This window comes from Podarcis pityusensis, assembly GCF_964106645.2.
Source record: "Podarcis pityusensis genome assembly, chromosome: 3".
Lineage (NCBI taxonomy): Eukaryota > Metazoa > Chordata > Lepidosauria > Squamata > Lacertidae > Podarcis > Podarcis pityusensis.
Window position 1 is genome coordinate 27,980,409 of NC_138026.1, and position 25,362 is coordinate 28,005,770.

At 47.1% G+C, this 25,362-nt stretch overlaps 2 protein-coding genes across 2 annotated transcripts in view; one reads left to right on the forward strand and one right to left on the reverse strand.

Annotated features, from left to right (window-relative positions):
• The window catches only part of ASAP2 (ArfGAP with SH3 domain, ankyrin repeat and PH domain 2), a 505,514-nt gene that overhangs the window by 26,987 nt on the left and 453,165 nt on the right, over positions 1-25,362 (forward strand). The gene's annotated exons all lie outside the window — the stretch shown is intronic.
• The window catches only part of LOC308473632 (uncharacterized protein), a 146,307-nt gene that overhangs the window by 8,745 nt on the left and 112,200 nt on the right, over positions 1-25,362 (reverse strand). The window contains exon 7 of the mRNA XM_080999430.1: positions 17,295-17,424. The gene's annotated coding sequence lies outside the window, so the exon portion shown is untranslated. The remainder of the gene's footprint in view (positions 1-17,294; positions 17,425-25,362) is intronic.

Below are 25,362 nucleotides of genomic sequence, written 5' to 3' on the forward strand. Positions count from 1 at the left end.
TTCATTTGGTGTTCTTTATTAGAAAGAAGAAGAAAAACTCCATTCCAAATAAAAAAAGAGAGAATAATTGTGTTATTAGCGTATGAGCTGTGAAACCACCCGCAACTATTTCCTGCAACAAACAACCTCTGTGGAACTTGTAGCAGAAATTTCACGTGCGACTGTGAAGTGATAGGAGAATGTTATAGAGCATGAACGTGCCATTATCAGCAGCCTAAACTGATCGACTGCACTGTAGTATCACTGAAGTCAACATGATGGCCCCAACAATAAAGGATGAGTTATTCACAGTGCAATCCTGTGCATATCTACTCAGAAGTCGTTCTTATTAGGTTCCTTTAAATTCAAAGGGATTAACTCCTGGGTCTGCTTGTATCCAGCAATCACCTTAAACACAGCACTTAACGCTAGATGCCAATTTGTGCACACCTGCCACGCCTTCCTCCTTTTTGCCCAAGGATATTTCTGGATGCAGGAACAGTACGGGCAGAACCAATGACATGGTTCTTTCCTACGTATATGTGTTTAAGAGACTATTATGCCTATCAGCCCCATAGGTAGTGTGAGACCTAAAGTGTACTCACAGTAAATCTCACTAGTTGGAGCTAGTGATATTAATGCTATAAATTTTAGGGTATAAAAGATGCACCAGGCAATATTTGTCTGTTTGCACAGCACCCACAGCAGCACATTACAGGCAACTCTCTCAGTACCATACTAGAGAGGACATTTAATCAGTACTATTTTACTAGAAAAAGAAGTTCCGGAACTGAGTTCCGGTGAGATCCGGCTGAAAGAAAGCCCTGCATTTAACCCTTCACACACACCCCATTTTCTTGCCCTAATTTAATGTGCTATTACTTTCTCAGGCATATGGGGGGGGGGGACACAGCCCTAATATGAAGTAGAAATTTCCCTACATTCCTTGCTTACATAGCATTCAAGAGTGAATTAGCCATCACTGATCCAACAGGATAAAGGCTGAGGTGATTTCTAGGCTTCTGCACTTGATTGACAGGCATTGAGCCACAAAGGAAATGAAACCCACACATGCAAGCAAACAAGGGCTGGAGAAAGGGATTTGGGGGCCTTAGAAATATGACGCCAGCAGGTAAAGTTAACTAGACCTTATAAACATCCAGCCGATACGAGTAATTTCCATCTCAGTACATGTAATGTCCCTCCCATGTAGGGAGATGGGGCACGTAAGCATTAGAGCATTTATTTTATAGGAAGTTCAAAATATACAGTGAGAGAAAGCAAATGCATAGCAAAATTCTGAAAACATCTTTTCAGATAACAGCCCGTCTTCTTTCCAAAAGAGGGGGGTGTATCATACCATAGTCTTCCCAGATCCTTAGCTAAAAATGCAGCTCCCAGGAGTCCACCTGCAACTTTTAAACCCGCCATGAGAAACAATCAACCCTCATATATATGAAGTATTTGTAGAAAGCAGAGGGCATCCTCCAAATGCACTGGCAACCTCATTAAAGCAGGACGTTTCGGTCTTAAGCCTTCTACTTGTTTTCCTGCCACCGGCTATTCTCAGCTGATATGGTGGTAAATCTATGTCCCGATTTTACCACTTCAGAGGCTGGAGCTCACCTAATGGAATGCTCCTCCATATAACCAACTTAGGACTCAGCTACACTGGCAAAGAAAAAGCGCTTGATAAGCGTTGTATATGCATTATAACATCGTGACACCAGATGGTGCTGTGGAGTTCCATTTTTGCCAAACCCGATTTTTCATACAAAGTTTACAATATGGTTATCGGAAACATTTCTTTGATGTGTCTAGATCCAGCCATAGTAGCAACAGCTGTAGTATGGTGGGGCTGCCATCTAAACACCTGAAGTGACTCCACCGATACTGGCTGGTCATTGGTTGAAGGGTTTCCTGTTCCTAGCCTGAGCAACATGGTCTCTTCCTGGGCTCTGTTGCATTCCTGTATCCTTGGTTATTCTGTGGCCCTGGCTCACTCTCTGATCCTGTCTCCTAGTTTTTCTTTGATTGGCTCTTTTGGCCCAGACTTCTGGCTTGTTTCACATCTTTTGGCCCAGGGCCCTGCTCTGATTCACCTCCCACGGAAATCTAGTGAAGGGCCACAGACAACATGGTGCCTCCAGATTTTGCTGGTTTCCATCATCCCTGACCATTTGGGCATCCAAGAATAACTGAAGGGCATTGGCTTCCCCAATCCAGATCATAGGCTTCCCACTTAGGGTGTGGGTGCCAAGGAAACCATGGGGTGGAATTCCAACTAAAGAGTCCCATCAGCAGAAGTCCTATGCAAGGACTTCTGCTTACGCAACACATAACACCGGTTCTGAGAGATCTGCATTGGCTCCCAGTATGTTTCCGAGCATGATTCAAAGTGTTGGTGCTGACCTTTAAAGCCCTAAACGGCCTGGTCCTATATACCTGAAGGAGTGTCTCCACCTCCATCGTTCTGCCCGGACACTGAGGTCCAGCGCCGAGGGCCTTCTGGCGGTTCCCTCATTGCGAGAAGTGAGGCTACAGGGAACCAGACAGAGGGCCTTCTCGGTAGTGGCGCCCGCCCTGTGGAACACCCTCCCATCAGATGTCAAAGAGATAAACAACTATCTGACATTCAGAAGACATCTTAAGGCAGCCCCGTTCAGGGAAGTTTTTAATATTTAACGCTGTACTGTTTTTAACACTTGATTGGGAGCCGCCCAGAGTGGTTGGGGAAACTCAGCCAGATGGGCGGGGTATAAATAATAAATAATAAATTATTATTATTATTATTATTATTATTATTACGCAACAGAGATTCTCCCCTTCCCCCATCCATGAAATTGGCCAGGGGTGTGTGGGGTGGGGTGGGGAGAAGCCCCAGAACAATGTGTGGGAAGAGGAGAGGGTGATTGTTCCATATGGCAATCTGCAATGTTTGCCCTGATGGACCGATCACTTTAATGCAACACTGAATTCCTCCCCATGTGAGGTTGGGGGCAGGGCTAGCATTGAGTGAAGGTGGCTCTTCTGTTTGCGAGAACTAGGCTTCTATCACTGTGGGGAATATCCGACATTTAGCACATTCTCCCATAAGCTGTGTAACATCATCAGAAAGCCAGCCCAAGATAAGGGCACTGCAGGATGACTGAATAATATATGAAAGCAGCTGCTCGTCAACAAATATGACAAAAGTGCATGATTAGCTATGATTTATTACTCATTTTTACAGTAATCATCTTTACTTTCCCACCTTTTTCCCAAGGAACAATGCACAGTGGTTCAAACAATCCCTGCCTTGAACTGATTTGGTGCCAGTTTTATGGTGTACACTGCAGACTTAGGCAAATAAAAGGCTTAACCGTTTGTTTCCCTTCACGACAATTAAGCATTACATTGGAATACCTAGGTAAGCATTGGCTACAAGCCAGAATAGGAAGCTATGACAGGAAGCGATGCCTTTATACCATAAGCAAGACAGGTTCCTCACCTCCACAAGGTGACAAGCAGGTGTCTTCCTATACACAACTTCTCAGTTGGGGCAGGTGGGGTTAGGTCCTCAAGCAAAAATCATGGTTTAGGGTCTCAAGGGCTGAAACAACAAACCATGGTCAGCAGCAAATATAGCTGTTTTATTTAAAAAAAAAAAATACTGTATGCAGTTACACAAAAAGACATTACCAAAACAATGGGGGGCAGTAGCCTTCATTGTACATAGATAAGGGAGGAAAGAGGGGGAAGACAGGACTGGGGGGAACCCTAAATCAGTAACCCTGACTTAAAATGGCATAAGCAACCTTATGCCAGTTTATAAGGGACGCGGGTGGCACTGTGGGTTAAACCACAGAGCCTAAGACTTGCTGATCAGATGGTTGGCGGTTTGAATCCCCGCAATGGGGTGAGCTCCCGTTGCTCGGTCCCTGCTCCTGCCAACCTAGCAGTTCAAAAGCACGTCAAAGTGCAAGGAGATAAATAGGTACTGCTCCGGCAGGAAGGTAAACGGCATTTCCGTGCGCTGCTCTGGTTCGCCAGAAGTGGCTTTGTCATGCTGGCCACATGGCCCAGAAGCTGTACGCCAGCTCCCTCGGCCAATAAAGTGAGATGAGCGCCGCAACCCCAGAGTCGGTCACGACTGGACCTAATGGTCAGGGGTCCCTTTACCCTTTACCTTTACTATGCCAGTTTATCCATAGGAGAGGCCCAATAATTTCCCACCCTGTTTCCATTTAATAAAGTAGCAGTAAATATAGTTAAGCCAGATGTCTGCACAGGGCCCCTCTGTCGGATTTGAACTACCATAGTTTTCCGTGTATAAGACGAGGATTTTTTATGAAAAAATAATAATAAAAAGGGGGAGATCGTCTTATACACGGATAGTGCATAGGGGTGACAGTGGATTGGTGTTGATTGGCTGTCGCAACGGTAATTTTGTGGGCAATATGCCAAAAAAAAAGCTTAACAACTCTGCACAATCTCCCCCATTTTCCTAAATGTGAGTCCCCAAAAATAGGGGGCATCTTATACATGTGTTATACACGGGAAAATATGGTAGTTCTATTTGCCTTATTGAATTAGCCTTCAGCTCTGTATATCAATCCTAACCATATTTATGTGGAACTAAGTGACACGGGTGGCGCTGTGGGTTAAACCACAGAGCCTAGGACTTGCCGATCAGAAGGTCGGTGGTTCAAATCCCTGTGATGGGGTGAGCTCCCGTTGCTCGGTCCCTGCTCCTGCCAACCTAGCAGTTTGAAAGCACATCAAAGTGCAAGTAGATAAATAGGTACCACTCTGGTGGGAAGGTAAACGGTGTTTCCGTGCGCTGCTCTGGTTCGCCAGAAGCAGTTTAGTCATGCTGGCCACGTGACCCTGAAGCTGTCTGCTGGCTCCCTCAGCCAATAAAGTGAGATGAGCGCCGCAACCCCAGAGTTTGTCACGAGTGGACCTAACGGTCAGGGGTCCCCTTTACCTTTACCTTTAAGTGACACTGCCTCCAATTTCCCCCAAAATGGGAAGAGGGCAGGAGGAACTGCATGTCAACAGCAGCAGAGGGATGGACCCACAGCCCCTTTCTACATTCTTCCATTTCATATGAATAAAGTCTGAGTTGAACTATTGATGTAAAGCTCTTTTTTAGATTTTATTTTTATATATATATGCAAGAAAGTGTGACAGCCACCAGCTTTACCACTTGCTCTTGTTCCTTACTGTGCAGCTGCTTCCCACCCTAAGGAACTCGTCCTGGATGATGCTGGAATGGCATCATTCCTGCAATGGATCTCCACTAGCTCTATAATGAATACATGCCAGAAACAGGCAATTGTTCTTGCAAAGGGGCTGGATTCCCAGCTGCTGGAATGGCTGGCCGTTTTGACTGACACAACTGACAAAACGGGTAAATAAATTATAAAGTACGAGAGCCGCTCCGGTGGACGAGTAGGGCTAATTTTAAGCATGTGAAACTAACCGTCTGCTCTCTGATTTTTGGCTTTTCTCCCCAGCTCAGTTCTTGGTTTGGCCTCAGCCATGAAAATAGCCTGTTTTGTTGGAAAGCCACATAATACCAGAGCTCTTCATTAGTACCAAAGATCAAAGAATTGGTGCTCTTCCCACCCTATTGTCATAGTTAAAAGCCGGGAAGAGCACACCATGTAGATAGAGAACTGCTGGAAAACCAGCTTGATGGTTTATAGAAGAAGAGAGAAAAAGGAGGCAGCAAAGAATATATCTGCAATGCCACCAGTAGTACCATAACAGTAGAGGAGTACATTATTATTTTTTTATACTGCCCCCCGTTTCGAGAGGAAGAAGAAAAATATGGCCACAACAGCTGTGTTTTGAATGCCGAATGGTATTTTTGGTCCTCCTTCCTTGCTGAATCCATATTTGGTGCTGAGGCAGCCTCAGCAGGGTGAAAAATAATTCCATTCTTGACTGGAAATTCCATGAGATAAAACATTCTTGCACTTGGTCCAGTAGAAATAACTGCATTTCCATTGCAAATTCCACAATAGTTATCTTGCTTCTGGTGTTTACACTGAACTTAAATATTACAGATCTCCTCCCCACCCCCTTCTCTCTCTTTCTTTCATCACACACAGACTGATTTCTGCAATTCGTTCACACCGCTAAAGTTATCTTCTTCAAGCCAGACTGTGGGTTGATATATTCATTATTGTTTATATCCCACCTTTCTTCCAAGCTTGCCGAGGTTAGGCCCATCTGCCTTCAGAAAAAGTGTGGCATTGCATACTGAAACCTAGAGTGTGACCTACAGCCCCTCTTCCACTGGCAAGTTGAGACTTCATCTATCTATTACCATGCCCGTGCCCATCCTACAGTAGCTCTTAGTGTCCTATATTTTAAATAGGGAAATACAGTGGTACCTCAGGTTAAGTACTTAATTCGTTCCGGAGGTCCGTTATTAACCTGAAACTGTTCTTAACCTGAAGCACCACTTTAGCTAATGGGGCCTTCTGCTGCTGCCACGCCATCGGAGCACGATTTCTGTTCTCATCCTGAAGCAAAGTTCTTAACCTGAGGTAATATTTCTGGATAAAAAAAATCCTTCCAGTAGCACCTTTAAGACCAACTAAGTTAGTTCTTGGTATGAGCTTTCGTGTGCAAGCACACTTCTTCAGATGAAGAAGTGTGCTTGCACACGAAAGCTCATACCAAGAACTAACTTAGTTGGTCTTAAAGGTGCTACTGGAAGGATTTTTTTTATTTTGACTATGGCAGACCAACACGGCTACCTATCTGTAACTAATATTTCTGGGTTAGCGGAGTCTGTAACCTGAAGCATATGTAACCTGAAGCGTATGTAACCCGAGGTACTACTGTCGAGCAGAATTTTTAAACAGCTGATTAAATGTCCATTCTTTTCTGCTAGGAATTACCGTATTTTTCGCTCTATAAGACGCACCAGACCACAAGACGCGCCTAGGTTTTGGAGGAAGAAAACAAGAAGAAGAAAAAAATTGAATCTCAGAAGCCAGAACCACAAGAGGGATTGCTATGCAGTGAAAGCAGCAATCCCTCTTGTTGTTCTGGCTTCTGGGATAGCTGTGCAGCCTGCATTCACTCCATAAGACGCACACACATTTCCCCTTACTTTTTAGGAGGGAAAAAGTGAGTCTTATAGAGCAAAAAATACGATACTTTATGTACTTACACAAAAGCCTTTAGGATGGGGTGGAAGATAAATGGGTGTGAGCCATAGCCCTTTGAGGCAACACATGTTTTTTGTGGAGAAAGCTCTCTATGTTCAATCCATAGCACTTCCAGTTAAAGCAGGTGTCAGAGAACTGCCATCGGCTCAGAGACGAGAGACAGAGGGGCAGTTGTGTTACAGGGAGCCTCTGAAAATCTCGCAAAGCAGTTCCTCTTCCGGCGAGGAGGAAAGCCCCACCTCCAGTGGAGAAGAGGTGCAAGGACCAGAGGATGCTAGTAAGAGCCTTAACACCGCACCTGAGCAAGCCGGAGAGGAGGGAAGCACACCCCTGCCATCACCCATCATGCGCAGTAATTTGAGGCACAGGGAGGGGTGGAAAGGGCTGGGAGTGATGAAACTTTTATGTTGGGGGAGGTACAAAAACAGACCATTCCTGGATTCTGCTAGCGATTGAGCCAGACATGAACTTATGACGCTCTTCACTGTAAATAGTTTGCACCAAAATAAAGCCTGTAAAAGACAGGTCGGAGTCCTGCCTGGTTACTCTCGAGCAACTGCAACAGCACCTGACAGCAGGGGTGGGCAACCTCAGCTTTAAGGCCATGATCAGCACCAGATTTAAGGGACCCTCAGCATAGTGCTGGCAGTAGGCCCCCACACAATCCAACATACACACACCACCACCACCCCAATGCAGCTTTATAATATTTTTTCCCCTCTCTGGGGACCCAGGTGGTTATTTGAGTAGTAGGTGGGCAACAGTGTCACTTCTGAATGGGAGCCAACTTAGTTTGCATCCTGGATGGCTGCCTTCCACCTTAATTTGCCCAAATTGCAGCACTCCAGTTTACCAAAGTATGAGGCAGTGTTGCTACCTGCCTACCACTAAAGTAGTCATCCAGTGGGGATGAAAATGAGCATCTGGGACCCTCAGTCAGCAGACCCCACAATCACCAAATCTTAAAAAAAATGATCTGGCAAATTTAACTATTTTAAATTATGAGGAAATTAACTGATCTAATAATAATTAGATGGTGCCTTTGTGAGAAGAATCTAATTCTGCAAAAGGAGAATAATATTATGAGTTAATAAAATGTAACAGAAATTATACTACTTTGGTCAAGGCTCTGGACACTATCACTGATGATATATGTTACTTGGTACTCAAACCCTATGAAATTAAAGATTTACTTTTGGGGAGCGGGGGATATATTCCTATCCAGATTATTAGATATGCAGACACTTTGCATTTTGCTGAAGTAGATTTATGAAGACCTATCAAAATACCTTTTCAAGTTGCCTTCCTTGAGGGCTGCCATTTAACAATGTTAATTATTATACTTCAGCTCAAAATAGATATGGAACATAAATGTAAAAAGTTCATCATTTGCAGTCATACAGCTGGGGAAATAAGATTACACACTGAGGAAGGGGGGGAAAGAGCAAGACAAGTTAACATAATACAACTCCCCCTGGTATTACTGAGCAAAATCTGTGTCAACAAAGCATTCCTGAAGGAAAGGGAGCGGGAGAGATCATTATAATGGAACTGAAAAGCTGCAACTAGAAAAGCTAAGTTGAATAATAAGTGGTAAGAACCCAATCAAACTTTTACGCCATTTTCTTAAATTGGCCAAATTGAGAATGGTGAATCCTGAATTTCAATGGTTTTTACTTTGGATTTCAGAATTAAATGTTAGGGGGTGCTTAAAATATCAATTCTTGAAGCCTAATAATAATAATAATAATAATAATGATAATAATAATAATAATAATAATAATAATAATAATAATAATAATATATTATTATTATTATTATTATTATTATTTATACACCGCCCATCTGGCTGAGTTTCCCCAGATGGGCAGCTTCCAATCGAGTGTTAAAAACAATACAACATTAAATATTAAGAACTTCCTTAAACAGGGCTGCCTTCAGATGTCTTGTAAACAGAAGATAGCTTCTTATTTCCTTAACATCTGAAGGGAGGGCGTTCCACAGGGTGGGCGCCACTACTGAGAAGGCCCTCTGTCTGGTTCCCTGTAACCTCACTTCTCGCAATGAGGGAACCGCCAGAAGGCCCTCGGCGCTGGATCTCAGTGTCTGGGCTGAATGATGGTGATGTAGACACTCCTTCAGGTATACAGGACAGAGGCCATTTAGGGCTTTAAAGGTCAGCACCAACACTTTGAATTGTGCTCGGAAATGTACTGGGAGCCAGTGCAGATCTCAGGACCGGTGTTATGTGGTCCCAGCAGCCACTCCCAGCCACCAGCCTAGCTGCCGCATTCTGGATTAACAGGTTCTGGGTCACCTTCAAAGGTAGCCCCACGTAGAGTGCATTGCAGTAGTCCAAGTGGGAGATAACTAGAGCATGCACCACTCTGGCAAGACAGTCTGCAGGCAGGTAGGGTCTCAGCCTGCATACCAGGTGGAGCTGGTAGACAGTCGCCCTGGACACAGAATTAACCTGAGCCTCCATGGACAGCTGTGAGTCCAAAATGACTCCCAGGCTGCGCACCTGGTCCTTCAGGGGCACAGTTACCCCACTCAGGACCAGGGAGTCCCCCACACCCGCCCGCCCCCTGTCCCCCCAAAACAGTACTTCTGTCTTGTCAGGATTCAACCTCAATCTGTTAGCCGCCATCCATCCTCCAACCACCTCCAGGCACTCACACAGGACCTTCACTGCCTTCACTGGTTCTGATTTAAAAGAGAGGTTGAGCTGGGTGATGAATTTTAAAGTTGATATGGTTAAGAATCAGCTTCCACATTCAATAGATCGATGTATTAAAACAAACAGCCTCCTCCTTTGTCATTCAGAATGTTGAACATTTTTAAATTAGGAAAATGTTTTTTAAAATGAATTTGTAGAAGTAAAGTTGATGGAGAATTTGCATGCATATGCCAACCTTGCCTCCTACGGGCACACACACCATTTCAGCTCAGTAAATGATCAGGGGTATGCTGTTGTGATAATATGACCAATGGTAACATCTTGTGCTCCTAGTTGCTTCTGGGAGCATTTAATCAGAAGTGCTCCTTTGGTACCCTCAATTACTCTGGAAGCTCTGTAGAATGTCAGGAAGTAGGACTGTCAATGATACCATTTACCAATGGTAGCTGCAGAGGGCAGGGAAGGGTTAAAGCTGAGGGATCTCTCCCTCAGTATCTGGCCTCCCCATTTCCCAAAGATGCTTTCCTTTTTCATAAACAGTAGCATGGCTTTGTTTCACGCATCTGTGTGTATTGTGCAGTTAGCCCCTGGAAGGCAGTGCTTTGCCAAGGCCACCTCTGTGTGAGATTGACAACTGAAAGAGGACTAGAATCTGTATTCCTCAGAGCCAGGCAAACACTTTAGAAACTATGCCACAATAAAAGAATATTTCATAAAGGCCTGACCCTGAATCTTGGTTATGATCACAAAATGAGATGCCTTTCATGCCCTCCAACATTTCTTTGATGTAAATAGGGATGTCCTAGTCAACAACAACAACAACTATAATAATAATAATTTTATTATTTATACCCCACCCAACTGACTGGGTTGCTCCAGCCACTCTGGGTGACTTCCAACATCTATAAAAACATAATAAAGCATTAAACATTTTTTTTAAAAAAAACACCCTATCTGGCTGCCTTTGGATGTCATCTAAAGGTTGCATAGTTACAGTGGTACCTCTGGTTGCAAACGGGATCCGTTCCGGAGGCTCATTCTCAACCTGAACAGAATGCAACCCACGTCTGTGGGTCGCGATTCATCGCTTCTGCGCATGCGCGTGACGTCATTTTGCGCGTCTGTGCATGTGCGAGCAGCGAAACCCGGAAGTAACCCGTTCTGTTACTTCCGGGTCACCGTGGAATGCAATCTGAAAATGCTCAACCTGAAGCAAACGTAATATGAGGTATGACTGTACTTATCTCCTTGGCTCGGGAGTCGCATAACTCCTTACCCGCCAACATTTCTCCAATGAAACTAGGGGCATCCTAAGGAAAAGACATTCCAAGATAAAATCAGAAACCAGGATGGCTTCTGTAAATCCAGGACTGTCCCTGGAAAATAGGGACACTTGGAGGGTCTGGCCTTTTATTGGACCAACAAGTCTTTATACCAGATGAGACCTGCCTTTGACAGAGAAGCCTCCTCCTAGAGCAGGGATGAGGGGATCTGTTGCCCTCCATATGTTGTTGGATTCTATCATCAGCCTCAGACCAGCATTTTCAGTACAGTGGTACCTCGGGTTAAGAACTTAATTCGTTCTGGAGGTCCGTTCTTAACCTGAAACTGTTCTTAACCTGAGGTACCACTTTAGCTAATGGGGCCTCCCACTGCCACTGTGCCGCCTCCTCGCAATTTCTGTTCTCATCCTGAAGCAAAGCTCTTAACCCGAGGTACTATTTCTGAGTTAGTGGAGTCTGTAACCTGAAGCATCTGTAACCCAAGGTACCACTGTAATAAGAAACGATGGGAGTCGTAGTCCAACAACCTCTCGAGAGCCCCAGGTACTCCATCTGTGTTCCAGTGGCTACTTTCAGAAACACTTCTATCACACATTTTGGTTGAGATGTCGTCTTTTAAAAAAAAGAGAGAGACAAAAAAACACAACCACCTTCTGCTGTCACACTGAGAAATGGAGCCATCATTTCTACTTACAGGAATCCCTTCATATATATTGATTTACACACACACACAAAGCAACTGACATAAAGTCAGTTCTTAAAAGCCGTTGGAGAACGTTGCTTTAAATGTCCCAATACACCTTCAAGAGTGTGTGGAGCCAAAGGATAAGATGTGGTTAAATATGGTGTGACCCCAAACAGCATAAAGCCTATTCATTTGTGCTCATGTGCGCACACACAAAGACTTCATGTGCATACTGATATTCTACCAAATTTCCCGTCTTTCCTCTCTGGTGGTTATCCAGGCATTATAGTTAGCTATATGTTATACTGAGGCATGTCTTATCAGTCAAGCCAGACAATTTAATAAGAGAAGACCTGTCAACCAAATAGCATTAGCTCTTGAGAAACCCTTTCACCATCGTTCCCCCAAAACAGGAAGGTATTTAGCAAGAGGTGTGCAAACTGGCTGTAAATGCAATACCCGGAGTCAAAGGTGGATGTCATCAGTTAAAAACAGGTTTAGGAATGTGCAATTCCTTGCAGCAGAAATACTTGAGCCATATGTTGAAATCTGTTTCTGTAGCTTAAGAACACGCATTACCTTCCTCCTCTCTAGAGTTGCATGTTGTCTATTCCTATTTCTTTTATTGATCGGAAGGCTCTCCCCATATATATGACCATAAGCAGCAATCAGTCGAAACAAACAAGACATGAAGTATTTTCAATTATTTTGTTGCCAGCATACATCAGTTTCTGTATTATTCATTCATTCCAAGGCAAAGGACAGAATAGGTTACTCCCAGGAACCAGTGATGGCTAATTTGAGCTCAAAAGCTACAGCTCACATACAACAATTCATACAATGTGATTTAGGTGCAAAGAAATGTCTCTGTGTTATATAAGTGAATTGGAGGAAAGTTCACTATTACTTTGGCTGCAATTCTACAAACATTTACCTAGAAATATGCCCCACTGAACACAGTTGGACTTCTATAATGCTGTGCACACACAACATTTTATTCTGGCACCTTCATTATATAGCTTTCGGTGAATGCTAAAGATCTACCTCTTCACTCTGGCTTTTGACACTTGAGATGTATACTTTTAGGACCCACCCTATTTATGTAGCTTTAACTTGCTTTAAACTATTTTTAATATTGTGTACTATTGTACTGTATTTTAATATTAATGTTGTGTTTTAATTGTTATAGCCTGCCCTGGGAATTTAGGGTGAAGGGCATGTAATAAATTGTAGCAGCAGCAGTAGTAAAATCAATGAAGACGGGCTAATGTGGATTAAGTACATAGTCCACACACAATCTAAACCTCTTGTTTTGCCCCTGAAAAGTTCTTCTTGGGAGTCTGGTTTTGTTTAGAAATAAAAGCTCATTGCAGATGGATTCTGTTATTACCCTGCAGCTTAACCGTTTCAAAACATATGTATGTGGTCCAGGCCATTGTGTGCAGGGTAAATCCACACTTGCCCAATGACATTGTGGGTGGACGTATACCAAGATTGTGTTACGTGTATGTGCGTACACGTATGTTACGTGTACATGCACGTACGTTTTACGTGCAAGTCAAGGGGCAGGAGAAGACAGAACCACCCAGTGCCTTCCCACACTGTATTCCATACACACCCTGTATTTAGATAATCACACTACATGTGTGGCTCAGCATTGCGGGCAATGACTTCGCCTTCATACCTGTCCTTTCCCACTGCCTCTCCCAATGTCCACTGCTATGCAAGGACTGGGGGCAGAACCTGCAACTGAATTAAAGGGCATATTGTCTCTTTGTGCCAGTGCTAAGCCCCTCTGGTGAGCTGCTGGCTCAGGTCTTATCCTACATACATCTGGACTTTGCACAGAAATGGCACTGACCTCCTGTACTTATTACATTCCGTGGCCTTTTGGCCCCACTATTGACAGTTTTTTCCTGTCCGCCTTCTTCGACCTGGTGCCCTTTACCTGCTTTGGACTACAACTCCCATCAACCCCAGCCATTGCTCTCTAGATCCCCAGCTGCAGATCCCCAGCTGAACAGAGAACTTCATGAACATGACAAAGTGGGGCTGCAGTCCGTGGATGTTTATACTATAATTAAACTCTCTTTAAGGTACCACAGGACTCTTTACTGGTGGTTTTTGTTGCTGCCTTGGGTGGAGGGCGGGGGCAGCTCCCGGGATGAGAGTGTCAACCTCCCAAAGCCAGCTGAAACTATGGTGTTTTGTAAAGCCGTGTCTGAAACTGCTCAGAGTTTTGCAAGCCTTCAAGAGGAAGGAGTTTCGATGTGGGAGGAAAAAAAACACACCATCTTCTCCTAATGTAACCAGTTTCTTCAAGGTCCGTCATAAGCATTAGCTACCACAAGCTCCTCAGCTCTGCCACATAACTAAACCCGGGGTGGGAGGGGGGAATCCAAGAAATTATCCAGCAAGCTTGTTAAGGTACGCCCTATAATAAACTCATAAAATGTGCCATAACAGTCATAACCTTCATGTTGGTGGAGAGAGCCAAAATGAGATTTGCACACCTGTTTACCCCACCCCTTGTATTCAGGATTAAGTGGGATGTAAGCCGTGTCTGGACCTTGCGCTGGCCTTCTCTGTTGGTATGGACTTCACTCAGGGATAACAGTGTTTGCTCAGGTGCACTATCTTGGGTGTTCTCCTGAATTCTAACACAACAACCATTCTCTCTCCCGGCTAATAAAAGCCATTGACAAGGCCAGCAGCCTATGAGTTTTCTCTCATGTACTTCTTCTCCTTTCATAAACTCCTTTGAGTATACATGGGTGTCAACCTTTCTATGGAAACACCTTAGTTGGAACACACTTGCATTTTCTTCATCAACTTTTTACTGAGACGTATAAACCAATGACATGACATCAAAGTAGCGAAAAGCCCATGCTGCAATCATTTAAGGACTACATATTCCTTTAAATGGTTCCCAGTTATGTCTATCATCCACTCCCTTTCCTCTTAGATTCTTAAATAACTGGTTGATTTGTCTGTTCTGTTTTAACCTCTCCTGTAGTATTGAGCTTCTTTTGCTTTCTTGCGTCTAGGCACTAACCATCTTGGCTTCAGCAGAAAGGCTATGTATCAGACACATCGGTTATCTGGAGACGAAATATGCTAAGGTCATGGCTACACAATACACAAATTAGAGAAGAGTAAAGTAAAACCTAAGTTGCCCCCCCCCCAAATCAAGAAGATGTAGGCATATCCTGTACTCCCCAGTACCATCTTCCGAATCACATTGTTCCCATCCATGACATGCACAGCCTGAACAACTGGAGGGGGGAGAGATCACTGGTTAGGAGATCCCCCTAAAAAAAAACTGGAACCCCCCCCCCCAACCCTGAAGGATGTGGTCTGCAAATTAGGAATCTTGAGTTCAAGGTTGCAGTTGTGGCCAGCAGCACTTTTCCTCAGCTTCAGCTTCTACACCGGCCTTCCCCTTTTCCTGGAGAAAACCAGTCTGGCCAATGTCATACATGACTTGATTACACCCGGATTAGATTACTACAATGCACTCAATACAGAGTAGCCTTTGAAAAGCATTTAGAAAATCCAATTGGTTCAGAATGTGGAAGCAAGAGTTGTAACAGAAGCCCCCTTTTTCAGGTCACAAAACACCAATATGTACCACTTTATTTGCTCCTGTTTTCCCGGGCAAATGGAAGTTCTCGTTCTTACCTTTGAAGCTCTAAACACATGTGAGGCCGGGAGAATATCAGAAGGACCAGCTCCTCTCATATTAACCTAACACATATGATATCTTGATCCAACATTGTCTGAAACAGATTGTGCTGTGTATATAAAACTCTTTGGCAGGACACCCAGGGTGTGGAGTTTGTGATCTTTAGAGTAAAACTTAGTTCCATACTTGCTTTGGTTTAGGTGCCAGTCCAGGATGCTAGTATTTAAGCAACCACCTGACCTGAGCAGTGGTTGAAAATTCTTGCTCTTTTTTATTTGTTTTACTGCCTCTGCTGTTTTGTTTATTGTTTATTGCTGTTATTGGCAAGTGGTCATTTTAAGAATATTTGTATTCTATTTTCCTAGTTTTCTGTTTATCATGAGTCACCTTCATTGCCCCTCGTGGACATAAGGTAGGACAGAAATATTCCAATAAAAAAGAATCCCCCTTCTCTTTTCTTGATTGTCTAGGGCAGGGGTAGGCAACCTAAGGCCTGTGGGCTGGATGCAGCCCAATTGCCTTCTAAATCCGGCCCGCGGACCGTCTGGAAATCAGTGTGTTTTTACATGAGCAGAATTTGTCCTTTTATTTAAAATGCATCTCTGGGTTATTTGTGGGGCCTGCCTGGTGTTTTCACATGAGTAGAATGTGTGCTTTTATTTAAAATGCATCTCTGGGTTATTTGTTGGGCATAGGAATTCGTTCATATTCCCCCCCAAAATATAGTCCAACTCACCACATGGTCTGAGGGACGGATGATCAGCCCACTGCTGAAAAAGGTTGCTGACCCCTGGTCTAGGGGGCTTCCAATGCAAGTAACTTTTTACATGGCAAAAAATGTGCTGGAGGATATTTCAAGAAAGAAGGAGGGAAGAAACCTGTATTGAGAATGGAAAATGAATGCAGCAACAATGCTTCTCTGTTATTGTTTTGTTGGGGGAAAAGCATCTTGGAGGCTGAGAGGTGATGCTTTTGATGAGACAAAGAGACAGCTTGGGCATGGTTGGCTCAACAGCACTTCAGAAGGAAAATCAAAGGAGTGCCGTCAATAACGGTAAGAACAACCAGAGAGACCAAAGGAGCAAAATTTGGATTTGTCCTCCCTCACCTTCTCAAGATTATCATACCTTCATTAAAGAGTTCCTTTCTGTCAAAGGGCATATCCTCTATGGTCCACCACCATGCTGTGAAACAGAGGTACCAAAAGTGGAGATCGTGCTTTAAGGAAGAATAGCACATAGCTGAATGTACAGTAAGGTTTTGTTTCACCATGCTTCATACAGAAACCTTGGTCCAAGTGTTTTTTCCAGTATATTTTCAGAAGATTATAAGGATTCTTTTTTTAAAAAAAAAGGCAATATAAAATTGCTACTTTTATAGAAACTGCTGTCCAGTAATAAGCCTTCTGGCCCATAATGTCATGTTTGCAGGCTTTGTTGTAAAAAGGAGTGGAGCACTGGCTAGATTTCCCTTAATCTGTGTAGCATTAATTGTTAGAGGAAGCAGGAGCACAGCTTCCAGTTCCAGTAGGCCTGTATCATTTGACAACTCGGCCTTATCCCAAGCATGAGAGGCACAATGGCTGAAGGTCCCCATCCTCATTTATTTCTTAAAGGACTAACAGATGAACATTGTGAACTTCACTCCTACAACAGTAGGAGATTTAAAAACAATCAGCACTTGCTGTTGCGCCTGTTGGAAAGTTGACACAGAATGGGGGGGGGGAGTCCAAAGGACAATGATTTTATGAAGGAATAAGTGGCTCTCACAGGACATTTATTGGGAGAGGTCCCAATAAATGTTGCCTCACCTTAAGTGTGGGATGCTGTTGTGTATGGGAGAGATAGGAGAGGCTGATGATCCTAATCTTCCAGAGCTTTGTAGAAGATTTTACCTGTGGTCTGCACAGCCACATTCTCATACATGGAATTGAACAGAACCTACAAAGAACACCACCTGTATATTAGAACAGCTTATGGTATCAGCTGGTCTACTTTCAACAGCGAAAATGAAATTTGCTTTCTTACATTTATTCACCACCACGTCTTACATAAATGCCCACAAGCGGTGACTGGAATGTAGAGAGGATCCCGTAACAGAGGAAGTGCATGGCTTGTGAGGAAGGGAGAAATCTTCCCCTTTTGTTTTTATCAGAAGGCTTCCTCTTTCTCTTCAACTCCTCTCCAGAACTCACTGTACCATGCACAGGTCATGCAATCCTATCTGTGACTAATAGAGGAGACTTTTGCCAAATATTTTATTTTGAACTTTTGACAGTGTGAGGATAAAATATTGTATGTTTTAATCCAGCAATGTATCCTCCAGAAGGTTGGTGGGGATGAAGATATTTCATATATTTGGGGCCTTAAGATATTTATGGCTTAAAACACCAATATGAGCTCCTTGAATCAGCCCCAGGAATAAACTGGCAATAAATGCAGCTGTTTTAAAATGGGGGGGGGGGTTATGTGAGTTCTAAATGATTGAAGTTACCAAATCACCTTCAAAGCTAGTAGTAGTATTCACATGCTGACTGTGTATAACTGGACTACACTTTTCAGAAAAAGGCTTTTTGAAGCATATTTTTCTGACTAAAAATTGCAGCTTCACTTTAAAATAAGGTCTCAGCTAGATGAACGGCTAATTACACTTCACAATTAGTAATATTTCACTTTCTCGATGAACTCATCAGAAAGTGCTGCAAGGTAATGTGGCTGTTCCGCGACAATGTCAATAGGAACTGTCAGGGGTTCAGGAGCAGAGGCAAGGGCAAGGGAGGAAACAGAGAGCGAGGGAGAGGAGGCAGAAGAAAAGATGAGTGATGACGACGACCCGAGATCTCCGAGTCTTTCCAGTGAATCAGAAGATTCACAGAAAGGAGCACCAGTGGCCAGGGCAAGGGGGGAGCCTAAGGGGACACCCCAGGAAGATAGAGCCAGAGGGGACTCAGAGGGGAGCAGTTGGAAATCAGGACCAGCGTCACCGCCAGAGAGCAGGGAAGAGGAAGGGCGCCAGGGATCAAGCGCTGGCAGCTCACAACAGGGGGGAGGGCACGAGTCAGGAGTGGCCACACCTCCATCGGGGAGCGAAGAAACGGTCAGACGGAAGGTGGAAGGTTGGGCGCGCGTGCCAAGTTCAAATGCACAGGAAGGTGGCGCAGTAGGCAGCCCGGAAAGGGAGCCAGGTCCTAAAGCCCGCCGAAAGGAGGGAGAAGAGTCAGGGGGGTCAGCGTCAGCGTCAGAGGAATCCCGGAAGGAAGAGACCCCGGGGGGCAGAGGGACCCAGAGAAGAACAGTCAGGCGGAAAAGGTGGAGCAAGGCTAGGATATTAAGTTGGTGTACAAGGGGCGGAGACTCAGATGGGGCTTCGCCGATCTAACCATGAGACGTAGAGTTGCACGCAGCAGCTTGAGAATGGAAACTGTAACTCAATAAAGACTTTTATTTAATGATCGCTGGCTAGCGTGATCCTCTGTGAGCTAGGATCTGGAAGCAGCTCTGACAGTAAGCCCCATCTCAAGATTGTGGGCATCTACGTCCTCGAGGAGAGGAGAAAAAGCGGGTGCCTACTAGCGAGCTCACGAACGGCAGACAACATGACGGCCGAACAGCAGATAGTGGAACTCAGAGAAGCAGTGACACGACTGAATGCCGAGGCTCTTGCATCCAGGAAGAGAGAGGAGGACGCAGCTGCCGCCTACAGGGATCTCCAGGTCAGGTTGGAAGTGCTTACGAAGCAAGGGCAACTGACACCCAAACCGGAGGGGATTGGGTTGGGGAGACGAACAGGCGGTCTGGTCTCTCACTTCGATGGGAATTTGCAACAGTACCCCAACTTTAGAGCAGATGTAATGTGTGCACTGCAACTGCTGAACAAAGACTTTAGAGATGAGCAAGAGAAGGTGGGATTCATCATGTCCCATTTGCATGGAGATGCTAAAGCATGGCTGCGCAATTTGTGGAGAGATAATGATCCGGCGCTCCAAAATGCGGATGCCTTTATTAAAGCGATGGATGGGTGCTTTTTATCAAGCATTGACGTGGATATTGCTCGGCAGGAGATACATGGACTGAAGCAAGGGAGGGCCAGCGTAAGGCAGTACCATGCCCGCTTTTTCGCTTTGGTCAGTGCCCTGGAATGGGACAGAGATTCGGCTCCTGTAAGAGACCTGTTTTGGGAGGGATTGCACGGCTCGGTTAAAGATGAAATTGCGAGGGGGGAGAGACCCCGGACCACGCAGGAGATCGTTCAGAGGGCGCTGGCGGTGGGGGTGCGGCTGGAAGGACGTCCGTGGAGCAGGGACGAAGGGCGTGGAGGGCGCGAACCAGCCAGGGGCTCCTCCTTCCTTCCCAGAGAAGCAGCGCGTGCGCAATCCACGCCTCCGCCAGGAGGAGGAGCGGAACCTATGGAGGTTGGAGGTGCAAGGGCTCAGTCAGCAGCCAGAGCCCTAGCACCGGCAGCAGTGAAAGCGAAGCCTCCTAGAGGGAACAGGAAGTGTTACATCTGCGATGATCCACAGCATATGGCGAAAGAGTGTCCCCAGAGGCTCCACAAGCACACTGCAGCCTCAGCAATGGTAACTGCAGCAACGCAGCAAGGACAACCACAGCAGGGAAACGAAGGAGTCTGGTTGGAGGAAGAGGCACTGGGGCCCAACCAGACGTGTCAGTGAAGCAGTCCCCAGAGATTTTACAGCCCATGGACCCCCTCCCGCCCAAACCGGTAGTGAAGCTCACCGCGTCGCTCCAGCTGCCCAATGGAATCACCATGGACGTGCCAATCACCATTGACTCCGGAAGCAATGCGGACTTTATAGGGCAGGACTTTGTCGACCGGCACGCTATACAGTTGCTGCCTGCCACGCTGCCCCTGCAGGTTGTCACGGTGGATGGCAGGGAGCTGCTAGGGGGGCAAGTGGTGAAGCAGACGCCACCAATGGTGATGCGACTTGGGAATCACAGGGAAATCATCAGCTTCAATGTCACTCAACTATCGGACACGCCCATTGTATTGGGCATGAGTTGGCTGGACAAGCACAGCCCGACGCTGGCTTGGTACCAGAGGCGGCTGACCTTCGGCTCTTCCTTTTGCGCTGAACACTGCATCGTGCCCAGGCAGGAAGGAGGGGAAGAGGAGTCACAGCTGCAGCTAGGCACGCTGCAAGCGGTCCCCCACAAGTACGCAGAATTTTTGGAGGTTTTCTGCGAGAAAGAGGCAGACAGGCTACCCCCCCACAGACCATATGACTGCAAAATTGACCTGCTGCCGGGGGCGGCGCTACCCAAAGGGAAGCTGTATTCCATGTCTGAGGACGAACTGCAGGAACTCAAAGAGTTCATAGATCATAATTTGGAGCGCGGTTTCATCCGAGAGTCCAAGGCAGCGGGGGGCAGTCCGGTATTCTTTGTTAAGAAGCGGGACACGCCCCAAAAAAGACTTGTAGTGGACTTTCGCATCTTGAACAGTGTGACCAAGCCATCGGACTTCCCCATGCCCCGAATCGACGACCTCCTCGCAAAGGTACGGAAGGGCAGAGTGTTCACCAAGTTGGACCTGCGAGGGGCATACAACCTCATTCGCATGCGGGAGGGAGATGAGTGGAAGACAGCCATGTTCACGCCCCTGGGCACCTACGAATATAGAGTTATGCCTTTTGGATTGCAAAATGGCTCCCACGTTTTTCAAGCTTTCATGCATCACGTGTTGGCGGGGCTCCTCTACAAGACGTGCGTCTGTTTCTTGGATGACATCCTGATCTTTTCGGAATCGCAGCAGGAGCATGACAGACACGTCAAGGAAGTGCTGAGCAGGCTACAGCAACATAGGCTTTACGCCAAGCTGGAGAAGTGCCAATTCGACGTGACGGAGGTGGATTTCCTGGGCTACAAGTTGTCTGATAAAGGGCTCGCCATGGACAGCGCCAAGGTCCGAGCAGTGTTGGATTGGAAAAGCCCACGCAACCGGAAGGAGGTCCAACGGTTTGTCGGCTTCGCGAACTTCTATCGCAAGTTTATCAAAGGCTTTGCGATGCAGACAGCGGCCATCACGGACACGCTCAGCTCCAAGAAAAAGAAGTTCATCTGGACAGAGCAGGCGGAGCAGTCCTTTCAGGCACTCAAGCGTCTCTTCGCGTCGGAAGAGCAGCTGCTTCATGTCAACCCCAGCAGGCCGATGAGGGTGGAGACAGACGCTTCGGACAGAGCCGTGGGAGCAGTCCTGCTGCAGAAAGACCCGCAGGGGGTTTGGAGGCCGGGAGCGTTTTACTCAAGGAAGCTCAGCAAGTCCGAACAGAACTACACCATCTGGGACAGGGAGTTGCTGGCCATTCATGCAGCGTTCAAAGCGTGGAGGCACTTCCTGATCGGCGCCAAGCACACGGTGCAGGTCTGCACGGACCACAAGAATCTAGAGCACTGGCGCACGGCACAGTTCCTGAACCAGAGGCAGATACGTTGGGCTGAGTTCTTTGCGAATTTCGACTTCCGAATAGAGTATGTCCCGGGGGACACCAACATCATGGCGGATGCTCTCTCCCGTAAGCCACAGTATCTGGAGGAGGCAACGCCAGCGGCCGCCATGCACATCTTCGCACCGACAGTGTGGGCGTGCGCGGCGGCAACAGTTGACCTGGATGCGGTGCGACGAGCGTTGCAGGATGACTCCTTCGCGCAAGCAAAGATGGCAGAGGTGCACAGGGGCACGGCAGCGACCGACGAGTTCCAGCTGCGAGATGGTTTGCTCATCCGTAAAGGGGCCATCTACGTGCCGGGAGACGAACTTCGCGCCAAGGTACTGCAGCAGCTGCACGACGCGCCCACTGCCGGGCACTTTGGCAAGGAGAAGACGGTGGAATTAGTAGCCAGAGACTTCTGGTGGCCCGGAATGAGAGGGGAAGTCGCGGACTACGTGGCGAGGTGTGACACCTGCCAGAGGTCCAAACCAGTGCACAGACCGCCGGCCGGACTGCTGGAACCGCTGCAAACTCCGTTCGAGCCATGGGAGAGAGTGGCCCTGGACTTTGTCACGGATCTGCCCAGCTCGAGGGGCAAGACGGCTGTGCTGGTGGTGGTGGATTTGTTCTCCAAGATGGCACATTTCATTCCGTGTGCGAAGGTGGCCACGGCGGAACAAACCGCCAAACTGTTCATAGACCACGTGTTCAAGGTTCACGGTCTGCCGCGGTCTATTCTGTCCGACCGAGGGCGACAGTTCATCTCAAACTTCTGGCAGAGGCTGATGGGCTTCCTGAACGTCAAGATCAACCTGGCGTCGGCTAGACACCCGCAGACCAACGGGCAAGCGGAGCGGGTCAATGCCATCATGCAGCAGTACCTGAGATGTTATGCGAATCAACAGCCTGCGACGTGGGTGGATTACCTGCCTCTCGCCGAGTTCGCCTACAACAACACGAAGCACGTGTCCACGGGGGTCACGCCGTTCTTCGCCAACAACGGGAGGCACCCTAGAACCTTCCCGGGACTGGAAAGAATGGGGGAGGGGGAGCCGCAGACAGCAGATGCGTTCGCGTCGGAGTTGCAGGAGGTCCACGATCAGCTGCGGCGGCACCTGGAGCTGGCTAAACACGCATACAAGGTACAAGCGGACAAACACAGAAGGGTTGGCGAAGAGATCCATGTGGGAGACTGGGTCTGGTTAGCAGCCCACGCAGTGCCGGCCAGGTCGTTGGCGAAGAAGAAACTAGGGCATAAACAACTGGGGCCCTACCAAGTCGACGAACAGGTCAACCCGGTGGCTTTCAGGCTGGCTCTTCCGGAGGGTTCCAGAATGCATCCGGTGTTCCACAGATCGGTGCTCACTCCCTACAAGGCACCTCACAGGTTTCAGGAACCAGGAACGGCACCGGGTCCGCTCCGAGAGAGAACCGGGCAAGGGGGAGTGGCACAGGAGGAGCGCATCAACGAAGTCACGGAGATTTTGGACTCCAGATGGGGGGAAGAGGGGGTAGAATACCTTCTCGCCAAGGAGGGCACCCCGGCCAGTGCCAACAGCTGGGTGCCGGGCTACGCTTTAGACGAACCTCTGCTCAAAGAAGAGTTTCATGCCCTCTTCCCACATAGGCCAATGCCAGCAGACTTTTTCGACGACTGGCTTTTCACGCCCACGCTTTCAGCCAGCACGTTCCGGGGGTTCGACTCGGACGAGGAACCGACACGAGACGCCCGTTCCCCAGAGGGGTCACCCTCGGGATCTGCTTCAGAACCCTCGTATTGGTGGGATGATCGACCAGAGGAGCAGTTCCGCAGAAGGTGGCTGGAGGGTCCAGGACGAGCAACGTCTCCTGAAGGCAACGAAGGAGAGACGGACATGGACGTTTTCGGGGACGACCCGGGTTTCGAGCACGGCGGCACAGAGATGGAAGCGGAGGTGACCGTCGTCAACGAGAGCAGGGAGGAAGAACCGGAAGACTTCGGATGGCGGCCCGCCACGGGAAGCGAACTGTATCCGACATTCGTCCCCCTGACACGGCAGCACCCAGATCCCGCACCGGAAGGAGGGGAGGGGGGAAGAGGGGGCTTCGAGGGGGGGATGGATGTCAGGGGTTCAGGAGCAGAGGCAAGGGCAAGGGAGGAAACAGAGAGCGAGGGAGAGGAGGCAGAAGAAAAGATGAGTGATGACGACGACCCGAGATCTCCGAGTCTTTCCAGTGAATCAGAAGATTCACAGAAAGGAGCACCAGTGGCCAGGGCAAGGGGGGAGCCTAAGGGGACACCCCAGGAAGATAGAGCCAGAGGGGACTCAGAGGGGAGCAGTTGGAAATCAGGACCAGCGTCACCGCCAGAGAGCAGGGAAGAGGAAGGGCGCCAGGGATCAAGCGCTGGCAGCTCACAACAGGGGGGAGGGCACGAGTCAGGAGTGGCCACACCTCCATCGGGGAGCGAAGAAACGGTCAGACGGAAGGTGGAAGGTTGGGCGCGCGTGCCAAGTTCAAATGCACAGGAAGGTGGCGCAGTAGGCAGCCCGGAAAGGGAGCCAGGTCCTAAAGCCCGCCGAAAGGAGGGAGAAGAGTCAGGGGGGTCAGCGTCAGCGTCAGAGGAATCCCGGAAGGAAGAGACCCCGGGGGGCAGAGGGACCCAGAGAAGAACAGTCAGGCGGAAAAGGTGGAGCAAGGCTAGGATATTAAGTTGGTGTACAAGGGGCGGAGACTCAGATGGGGCTTCGCCGATCTAACCATTAGACGTAGGGTTGCACGCAGCAGCTTGAGAATGGAAACTGTAACTCAATAAAGACTTTTATTTAATGATCGCTGGCTAGCGTGATCCTCTGTGAGCTAGGATCTGGAAGCAGCTCTGACAGGAACGCATTCAATTTTCTCACACGCATACACACGGACGTTGTAAGAAACAATTAACACTTCATTAATATGATATAAAATGCTAATTTACCTTGCATCCCAAGAGACCCAAAATACCCTTTTACCCGTATGGGCAAATAATTGTTATTGTGATGCAGAGTGTTTGAACCAGGTTCACAGTGCGTTGGGAGAAATCATTGTATACGTTCTCTGTACAATAGCAATTAGTTAATGAGAAAGAAGAGTGGCACATCTTTAACCCTGTGACAGATGAAAGCACCCTGCTATTCCACTTGGCTGAGGTACTCTGTGCCACACCAGGCCCAAGATAAGTATGTATACTGGTGAATGGCTTCTAATCTCATTTTTAAGAGTAGATTGAAATGAAGAGCTACAAGCACTGCAACGGTAGTTGTTACAGACAAGAATTGCCCACCGTAAACTGCACAGCACAGACATTCACTGGCAGTTCCCAGTGATCAAAGTATTTGACTTAAATAATTGATTTATTTACACTAGTAAAAAAGATATTATCATACCACTGAGGAATTAAAGACACTCACGC